The sequence below is a fragment of the Meles meles genome, chromosome 6, assembly GCF_922984935.1.
Source record: "Meles meles chromosome 6, mMelMel3.1 paternal haplotype, whole genome shotgun sequence".
NCBI classification, from domain to species: domain Eukaryota; kingdom Metazoa; phylum Chordata; class Mammalia; order Carnivora; family Mustelidae; genus Meles; species Meles meles.
Window position 1 is genome coordinate 61096437 of NC_060071.1, and position 9985 is coordinate 61106421.

Below are 9985 nucleotides of genomic sequence, written 5' to 3' on the forward strand. Positions count from 1 at the left end.
GGCTGGCCCGGGCCCAGGATTTCTGCGAAAAAGGCCTCTTTGCTTGTCCTGGAGCTTCCGCCGAGGCTTCAGGTTTGGCTCCCCGGTCGGGCCTAACGGTGGAAGAGCTCTGGAGCTCTCATTGCTTTCAGGGCAAGCCGGCAAGTGCTCACCATCTTGGCACTCTCCCCCGCGACAGCTCAGTCGTGTCTCACAGACAGGCACTTACACACTCATCTGCAGCCCTATTTGCCGCCAAGGGATACCTCGAGATCACCTGGCACATGTGGCCATGGCGTTTACTCTATACCGTATTATTACAGACTCTCTTTTACTCACTGTCTGGTAAAGGCAGTGAGTGCTGAGGTCAGGCCAGAGAACAGTCAAGCAATGTTTTTGATTTCTTCGTCAAAGAAAAGTTGACCTAGAGATGAGCCTTGATTAACTAGTAAAATCCGGACAATCATAGAAAAGGGGCAAGGAGACTGATTTTATGCAGCGATGTCAGACAGCATGCGGGAAAAGTAAAAATGGGTAAGACTACCAGGATTCGGTTTGCTGATATCAGAGGCACAGTGACTAATAGAGGAAAAATGAAACAAGCAAAAGGCACCAGCTATGAGTGCTCTAGCCTATGCTTTTCTAGTACCCAGTGCATATGAACCATCTTGTTGAAAAGTGGATTGTGATTTCGCAGGCTTGGTTGGGGCCCGAGATCCTGCATTTGGAAAAAGCGCCTGGGTGGCACTAATGATGCGGGTCTGCAGGTGCACTTTGAGTAGCAAGAGTCTAGAACGCAGAAAAAAAGATTTCAAATTTGGTAAGATGGAAAACAGGGGGCCAGAGAGGGAAAAATACAGGTAGATTATGGTACTAATGAAAACAACAACAATAATAACCACATACTGAATTTTTATATAAATTATCTCTAATTTTTATACTAGTCAGTTACAGAAGCAACCACAAAGGAGCCAAGAATATCAGTGTAAAAAGAGGGATGAAGAGGGAGACAAGGACTTTATTAAGGCAAGATAAGGCAGAGAGGACCCAGAAAGTAATGAAGACACAATGCACAGTGGCATGCTTTGGGGTTTTCTTTGGAATCCCATATCAATATTAAAGTGTGGATGACACAGGGTTGCCTTGATGGTCTGGAATGGCTTTGAAGCAATCAAAGAGACCTCTACCTGAGTACCTGAGCTTGCAGTGTCTTCCTTTATATTCATTAAAAAAAAAAAAAAAAAAAAAAAAAGAGCAAAACCAGGTTGGCTTCATAAAGAAAAGTGCTGAGGCTATGCTCTTCCCTTTAGGTTGTTTGCCTGCCTTAACCTCCCTCCGCCAGTAAGTCATTTGCTGCTGGTTTGTAATTACCTGGTGTAATAGTGAGTTCACGTTAGGGACCAGAGACTGTAAAGAATATCATGGGATATACATTAGTTACCTGTAGATTGAGCATTGAAATTTCAGGCTCTCGCCTTAGGAGCCAGAATACTTTGGGGTTTATAAATAGAACGAGAAACGTGTAGAAATTTGAATATAAAAATAAGGAAAACCTCTCCTAGTTCTGGTTGCGATGAGTAGCTTGGCAGCTCCCTAGAACGTTAAGAGGGTGGAGCTGGCCAACCTACTCTTGTAGGAAGTCCAGGGAATTGCTGGTAGGAGGGCCATGTTAGGATAGATAAATGACCTGTCCTGTCAACACTATTTGGAGGACAGTGTCCTCAGGGAAGAAGATCTAAGGCCAGATGTCTGTAGAAGATGCTCTCTGCCCTGCTTAACTTTCTATTGCCAACATATGAATTTTCAGTATGTGTTTATACAGCTGCTAAAGTCAAGCTTTGTGCTGGAAAATAGAAACTGTAGGCAGGAAATATCCCTTTTCAAAATTAGGAAAGATATCCGAAAGTAGCTAAAGCATGTATGTTCGTTCTACTCATCTTAAAACATTGTCAGTGTCAGGTGCATAAAACTTTCAGATAAAGAGGTATGCAGGACAGTGAGAAATGTATTTATCTTTTTACTTGTGCTTAAACAACTACAAATAATTTTTACTCATTTTTATCACAAAGTAATACAATAATCGCTATAGAAACTGTAAAATACCAGTAACTAGAAGAGGAAGTAACTACCCATAGTACCACAACTTAGTTGACATTTTGGGGTGTGCTCTTCCAATCTCTTTTCCTTGCATATTTTATTTGCTACTTGACATAGTTGTCAATGCCCATATTAATTTGAATCCTGCTTTTGAAAGTTAACATACCAATTCTCAGCATAACAGATGAAGCCTCCTAGTGGTGTTTCTTATGTTGAAATTATCAAGCATTTCATCCTTAGAAGGTTAAGAAAATTAATATGAATGGATAGTTCTATTAAATAGAATGCACAGCCCAAAAGTCAGGGCCTTTTCTTTAGTGTTAAGACTTTGTAAGTGTAGTTTAAGAACTTCATAGCATTAGTCTGTACTTCAGACTTTCAGACCTTTAACAGGAGATTGTATTGTGAGGAAGTAAGATTTTTTTTTCTTGCTGAATATCTGAATTCCTTGTGTAGGAACCCATCTATAAAATACCAGTTAATAAAGTTAAGCCCAGGGTTTGGTGTAGATTAAAGGAACTGGGATGATTTCTTTCACCTCACTGACTGCCACCATGACCTTAAGTTTTCTTTTTTAGTTGGAATATACATTATTAAGGAGAACTTTACAAGAAAATAAAATGCACTCATTTTTATACATAGAGCCTGATGAATTTTGACAAAATTTCTAGACTCATATAACCACTACCAAAATTAAGATTTAGAATAATACTATCACTCCGTAAAGAACTCTTGTGCTGCTTTCCACCCCTTCTTTTCCCGCTCCCAGCCTTGGGCAATCCTCAATCTATTTGCTAGTCCATAGATTAGCTTTGCCTGTTCTAGGATTTTATATAAAGGGAATCATATAGTAAATGTTCCAATGCATTTTATTTCTTTTGCTCAGTGAAATATTTTTGAGGTTCATTTGTGTTGTTGTATGTATCAATTTGTTCCCTTCTATTTCTAAGTAGGTTCCCTTGTATCTGGGGGTTTCACAGTTTGTGTATCCAATCAGGAGTATAGGGGCATTTAGATTCTTACCAGAAATTTTCATGTATAACTTTTTTTTAAAGAATACAAGCTTCTATTTCTCTCAAATAAATACTTTAGGAAAAGAACCACTGTGTTTATGATAAGTAGGCTTAACTTTGTAGGAAATTGCCAAACTGCTTTCCAGAGTGGCTGTATTATTTTTTATGTATCAGATTCCAGTTGTTCTGAATCTTCATCACCACTCAGTGTTGTCAAACACCTTGGGGGTGTGAAGTGACATCTCAATGTAGTTTTAACTTGCATTTCCCTAATGGCTAATGAGGCTGAGCATCTTTTCATGAACGTCTTTTGTTTGACCATTTATATACTTTCATTGGGGAAGTGTCTGTTCAAATATTTTGCTCATTTTTAAAAGCTAGGCTGTTTGATAGAGTTTCTTAAAAACAGCTTTATTGAGGTATAATTGATACAAATAACTGCAGGTATCTAAGGGTACAATTGGTAAGTTTTGAAATGTGTATACATATGAAGGTATCACTGCACTCAAAACAGTGAACATATCCATGGTTTTTTTGCTGGAACGCCAACCCAAACCCCCACCCCGTAACCACTGGCATCCCCAAGCAACCACTGATACATTTTTAAATCTAAAGAACTCTTCCTTTTGTTATTTTAGTGGTTACTTCTGTTTATAACATGTATCTTTAACTTATCACAGCTTACCTTCAAGTGGTATTACACCATATGGAGTAGATAAACTTTTTAATAGTGTATTTCTATTTCTTCCTCCCTTGATTTTATGCTCTTACACGTTTTACATGTATGAGAGGTTATAAACTCCACAATAAAGTGTCATTATTTTTGTCTAAAAATCAATTATATTTTATTTATACCCCTTTGAATTTTTAGTGGGTCTTAAATATTCATCTTTAATAACAGTCTACCTTCAAATAATATTAACTTATTTCCGGTGTAGTATAAGAAACTTATAACTGCATACTCCAAATTCCTCTCTCCTATCTTCTGTTCTAATTTTTTTTTTATCTTTCATACTTTTGGTGTGTTTTGTCATTTTTGAAAAATTCTTGGCCATTGTGTGTTCAAATATATCTTCAGCCTAATTCTTTCTTTCCTCTTCTCTAGTATTCAATTATACAAATTTTAGACTCTGATAATTCTTGGATGCTCTTACTGTTGTGTTTTGATTTCATTCCTTTTTGTCTCTGTGCTTTGATTTATGAAATTTCTATTGTCCTATTTTCTAGTTTACTGATTCTTTCCTTAGTTGTGTTGAGTCTACGTACAAGCCTGTCAAAGATATTCATCTTGTTACCGTGCTTATTTCTAGTATTTCCATTAGATTTTTCCATCTGTTGGCTGAACCTCTCTTAATACATTTTGTCCATTTTTAAAAATTTTTATTTATTTATTTTAACAGAGAGAGATCACAAGTAGGCAGAGAGACAGGCAGAGAGAGAAGGGGAAGCAGGCTCCCTACTACTAGAGAGCCCGATGTGGGGCCAGATCCCAGGACCCTGAGTTGACCTGAGCTGAAGGCAGAGGCTTTAACCCACTGAGCCACACAGGCACCCCGACATTTTGTCCATCTTTTAAACTAGAGCTACTGACATATTTTTAAAATGTTTTTATTAACATATACTGTATTATTAGTTTCAGAGGTAGAATTTAGTGATTCATCAGTTGCATATAACTCCCAGTGCTCATTATATCAAGTGTACTCCTTAATGCCCATCACCCGGTTACCAGATCCCCACCTACATCCCTTCCGGTAACCCTCAGTTTGTTTCCCATAGTTAAGGGTCTCTTATGATTTGTCTCTCTGTTTTCATCTTATTTTATTTTTCCCTCCCTCCCCTATGTTAATCTGTTTTATTTCTTAACAAATCTGTTTTGTTTCTTTCCCATATGAGTGAAATCATATAGTGTTTGTCCTTCTCTGATGACTAAGAACCACTGACATATTAAGAGCACTTATTTTTTTTAATTTTTTTTTTATTTTTTTTTTCCTTTTTATTAATTTTTTCAGCGTAACAGTATTCATTCTTTTTGCACAACACCCAGTGCTCCATGCAAAACGTGCCCCCCATCACCCACCACCTGTTCCCCCAACCTCCCACCCCTGACCCTTCAAAACCCTCAGGTTGTTTTTCAGAGTCCATAGTCTCTTATGGTTCGCCTCCCCTCCCCAATGTCCATAGCCCGCTCCCCCTCTCCCAATCCCACCTCCCCCCAGCAACCCCCAGTTTGTTTTGTGAGATTAAGAGTCATTTATGGTTTGTCTCCCTCCCAATCCCATCTTGTTTCATTTATTCTTCTCCTATCCCCCTACCCCCCCATGTTGCTTCTCCATGTCCTCATATCAGGGAGATCATATGATAGTTGTCTTTCTCCGATTGACTTATTTCACTAAGCATGATACGCTCTAGTTCCATCCACGTCGTACCAAATGGCAAGATTTCATTTCTTTTGATGGCTGCATAGTATTCCATTGTGTATATATACCACTTCTTCTTGATCCATTCATCTGTTGATGGACATCTAGGTTCTTTCCATAGTCTGGCTATTGTAGACACTGCTGCTATAAACATTCGGGTACACGTGCCCCTTCGGATCACTATGTTTGTATCTTTAGGGTAAATACCCAGTAGTGCAATTGCTGGGTCATAGGGTAGTTCTATTTTCAACATTTTGAGGAACCTCCATGCTGTTTTCCAGAGTGGTTGGACCAGCTTGCATTCCCACCAACAGTGGAGGAGGGTTCCCCTTTCTCCACATCCTCGCCAGCATCTGTCATTTCCTGACTTGTTAATTTTAGCCATTCTGACTGGTGTGAGGTGATATCTCATTGTGGTTTTGATTTGTATTTCCCTGATGCCGAGTGACGTGGAGCACTTTTTCATGTGTCTGTTGGCCATCTGGATGTCTTCTTTGCAGAAATGTCTGTTCATGTCCTCTGCCCATTTCTTGATTGGATTGTTTGTTCTTTGGGTGTTGAGTTTGCTAAGTTCCTTATAGATTTTGGATACTAGCCCTTTATCTGATATGTCGTTTGCAAATATCTTCTCCCATTCTGTCAGCTGTCTTTTGGTTTTGTTAACTGTTTCCTTTGCTGTGCAAAAGCTTTTGATCTTGATGAAATCCCAATAGTTCATTTTCGCCCTTGCTTCCCTTGCCTTTGCCGTTGTTCCTAGGAAGATGTTGCTGCGGCTGAGGTCGAAGAGGTTGCTGCCTGCGTTCTCCTCAAGGATTTTGATGGATTCCTTTCTCACATTGAGGTCCTTCATCCATTTGGAGTCTATTTTCGTGTGTGGTGTAAGGAAGTGGTCCAATTTCATTTTTCTGCATGTGGCTGTCCAATTTTCCCAGCACCATTTATTGAAGAGGCTGTCTTTTTTCCATTGGACATTCTTTCCTGCTTTGTCGAAGATGAGTTGACCATAGAGTTGAGGGTCGATTTCTGGGCTCTCTATTCTGTTCCACTGGTCTATGTTTCTGTTTTTGTGCCAGTACCATGCTGTCTTGATGATGACAGCTTTGTAATAGAGCTTGAAGTCCGGAATTGTGATGCCACCAACTTTGGCTTTGTTCTTCAATATTCCTTTGGCTATTCGAGGTCTTTTCTGGTTCCATATAAATTTTAGGATTATTTGTTCCATTTCTTTGAAAAAAATGGATGGTATTTTGATAGGGATTGCATTAAATGTGTAGATTGCTTTAGGTAGCATAGACATTTTCACAATATTTATTCTTCCAATCCAGGAGCATGGAACATTTTTCCATTTTTTTGTGTCTTCTTCAATTTCTTTCATGAGTACTTTATAATTTTCTGTGTATAGATTCTTAGTCTCTTTGGTTAGGTTTATTCCTAGGTATCTTATAGTTTTGGGTACAATTGTGAATGGGATTGACTCCTTAATTTCTCTTTCTTCAGTCTTGTTGTTGGTGTACAGAAATGCAACTGATTTCTGTGCATTGATTTTATATCCTGACACTTTACTGAATTCCTGTACAAGTTCTAGCAGTTTTGGAGTGGAGTCTTTTGGGTTTTCCACATATAGTATCATATCATCTGTGAAGAGTGATAGTTTGACTTCTTCTTTACCAATTTGGATGCCTTTAATTTCTTTTTGTTGTCTGATTGCTGAGGCTAGGACTTCTAATACTATGTTGAATAGCAGTGGTGATAATGGACATCCCTGCCGTGTTCCTGACCTTAATGGAAAAGCTTTCAGTTTTTCTCCATTGAGAATGATATTTGCGGTGGGTTTTTCATAGATGGCTTTGATAATATTGAGGTATGGAGCACTTATTTTTTTTTAAAGATTTTATTTATTTATTTGACAGAGAGAGATCACAAGTAGGCATAGAGGGAGGCAGAGGGGGGTGGAAGCAGGCTCCCTGCTGAGCAGAGAGCCCGATGTGGGGCTCAATCCCAGGACCCTGGGATCATGATCTGAGCCAAAGGCAGAGGCTTTAACCCACTGAGCGACCCAGGCACCCCAAGAGCACTTATTTTTAACTCTATGTCAGATAGTTTTAATACCTGGTTCATCTTCGGTCTGGTTATGCTTATTCCCTAGTCTCTTCACAAGAGATTTTCTTTTTCTTCAGAATGCTCATATTTACATAGAGCAGTAAAGACCAAAGTAAACAGAATTTTTGTCTAGAAGTGGGCAAGGCTTCTAGGTCATTAGTGTTGGAGTTTGTATCTAAGAACCAAGGAGTGAGTTGTTTTATATTTGTATATTGTTGCTATGATTACCTTCTGAGCACAACCAACTGCAAAACTTTCTGGCATTATCTTATATATGGTATGGGTTACTAAAGAGTTATGTTTCTTTTCCATCTTTTTTCCTTCTTTGTGCTTATGCTTAAGAGTGGATATTTTTCTCCATCCTCTTGACATTCTTATAATGGAAAACTGTGAGTGCTTGCTACTTAGTGTTTGGCCTAGAGGTAGGAGCAAAGGTGATTCTGTGTATCCTAGTTCAGCCTTAGTTTTAGGCATATGTGGCAGCCACATTTTGCCATGGTGGGTCTCGTGTGTGAGAGTTTTCAGCCCCTTTTCAGCAATAGACCATTCATGGTCCGGGTTTTCCATCCCTTCTCCAGGGATACAAGAACTTTTTCTTTTAACCTTATTTCAGATTCAAAGGGGCTTTATCTGTGCCCTAGAAGCACAGGTTTTCTGCCCTTTGCCCACTGGGCTAAGAGTTCAATCCCACAGGGGAGAAGGATCTGGTGGAGCTTTGGGATTTTTCCATAGCAGTGGTTGCTTCCCTTCCCAGGTTTATAGTACTGAGAAAGGATTTCTCTGGTCTCTTGCCCTGCCCACAGCCTTTTTCCTTGGTGCCCAGTAAATGTCAGTAGAAAAGAACCTGCAAGTGGACCATCCTTTGGTCAACAGTTCTCAGAGATTGTATATGCTCTTGTTAGCTCACAATGAGCCCTTAGAAATTTGCTAAAAATTTTAGAGGAAATCTTACTTATATGGAGCATCTCTCCCTTACGTATTCTGCTACAATTTAGCCAGAGCTCACTTCCTTTCTATTTGGAAGGGTCTGTGTTTTCATAGATTTCAGGTTACTTGGTTGCTTTGTGGTGTCAGTTCTCTGCTGGATACAAGAAAAGTTATTATTTTTTTGTTTATGTGACTTTTTATTATTGCTGGGTGTGAATGACACTTTCAAAACCCTTTTAATATACTCCCATAGATATAAATGTCTTTAAAGCATTAATAAAATATTTTGTGTTTGGGATATACTTGATATGTTTTTCCTTTTTCTTTAGAGATAAAATATTTGATATGCATAGGCCCCTGGTTCTATTCCCTGAGCTGCTCTGAAGCTTTTTTTTTTTTTTTGAAAAAGAAGTCTATGACATTCTATAATATTTACTGAATGAATGACTTGGGATGGTGGAAATGAGGAGACTTTCACTAGCTTGTATTCAACTAGCTATGGCAAGCTGGAAACATCTGGGAAATTACCAGAAGAGTAATTTATAGGCACAGAAACAATAGACTTTTGGGCATGCTAGTATTTTTTTGCCCACAAAAGTCTAAGCATCGAAATCCTGCTTCAAAATATAATATAAATTGTGTCATTGGGAATGAGGTGGCAATGTTACCTACATATAAATTAAGCTAACCTTGAAAACACATAAAGATGCTTACCGATGACTTGAATGAGGGAGATCCTATGTAAATAGTTCAAGCAATTAAATTATTATCATAAATGATTTATTCTCAAAGAGTGGCCATGGTTGAAACACCATATGTTAACCCTTCAGTGAGTGATTTCTCTGAACAGTTTAAACTTGTTAGTTCACTGATGGTGATATGCTTGGAAAAATAATTTTCTCTTATATTAGCAACTTCTTAAGTTATATGAGAAGTATTTTTATTATTTTTAATTACAATAGCCCAACAGGCTGTTGTATAAATTATTTAATAAAATTATCTGGAAAATTATTAGTATAATATGACCAACGTACATGTATTCTACCTTCGCAAAAAATAATGGGTTAATTAGTTTTGACAGTTTGACGCCTCATGTGACGTTTTGAAGATGAAGCACGAAATACAACATTATTTAAGTCCTTTTCTGGAAGTCTATCATTGATGTAGAATAATGCAAGATGAGGCAAATCACAGGGGAAATAAGATATGCATTAATATATGTGTGATGAAAATATTAACTTCCAGGTATTGAAAGAGAATCCTTATTGGCATGAGAACTCCTTATTTCTCCATTTTGTGACTTTTAAACTGTGAGGAAGTGATAGTAAGGGAATTACTCTTTTGACAGTACACTGAGTCCCTTTGAGAAAAAAACCACTACACTCTCACAGTGTCATATTTTTTATTTTTTTGGAAAAAAAAAAAGAACTTTTCCCCTCTTCCTTCCTTCTC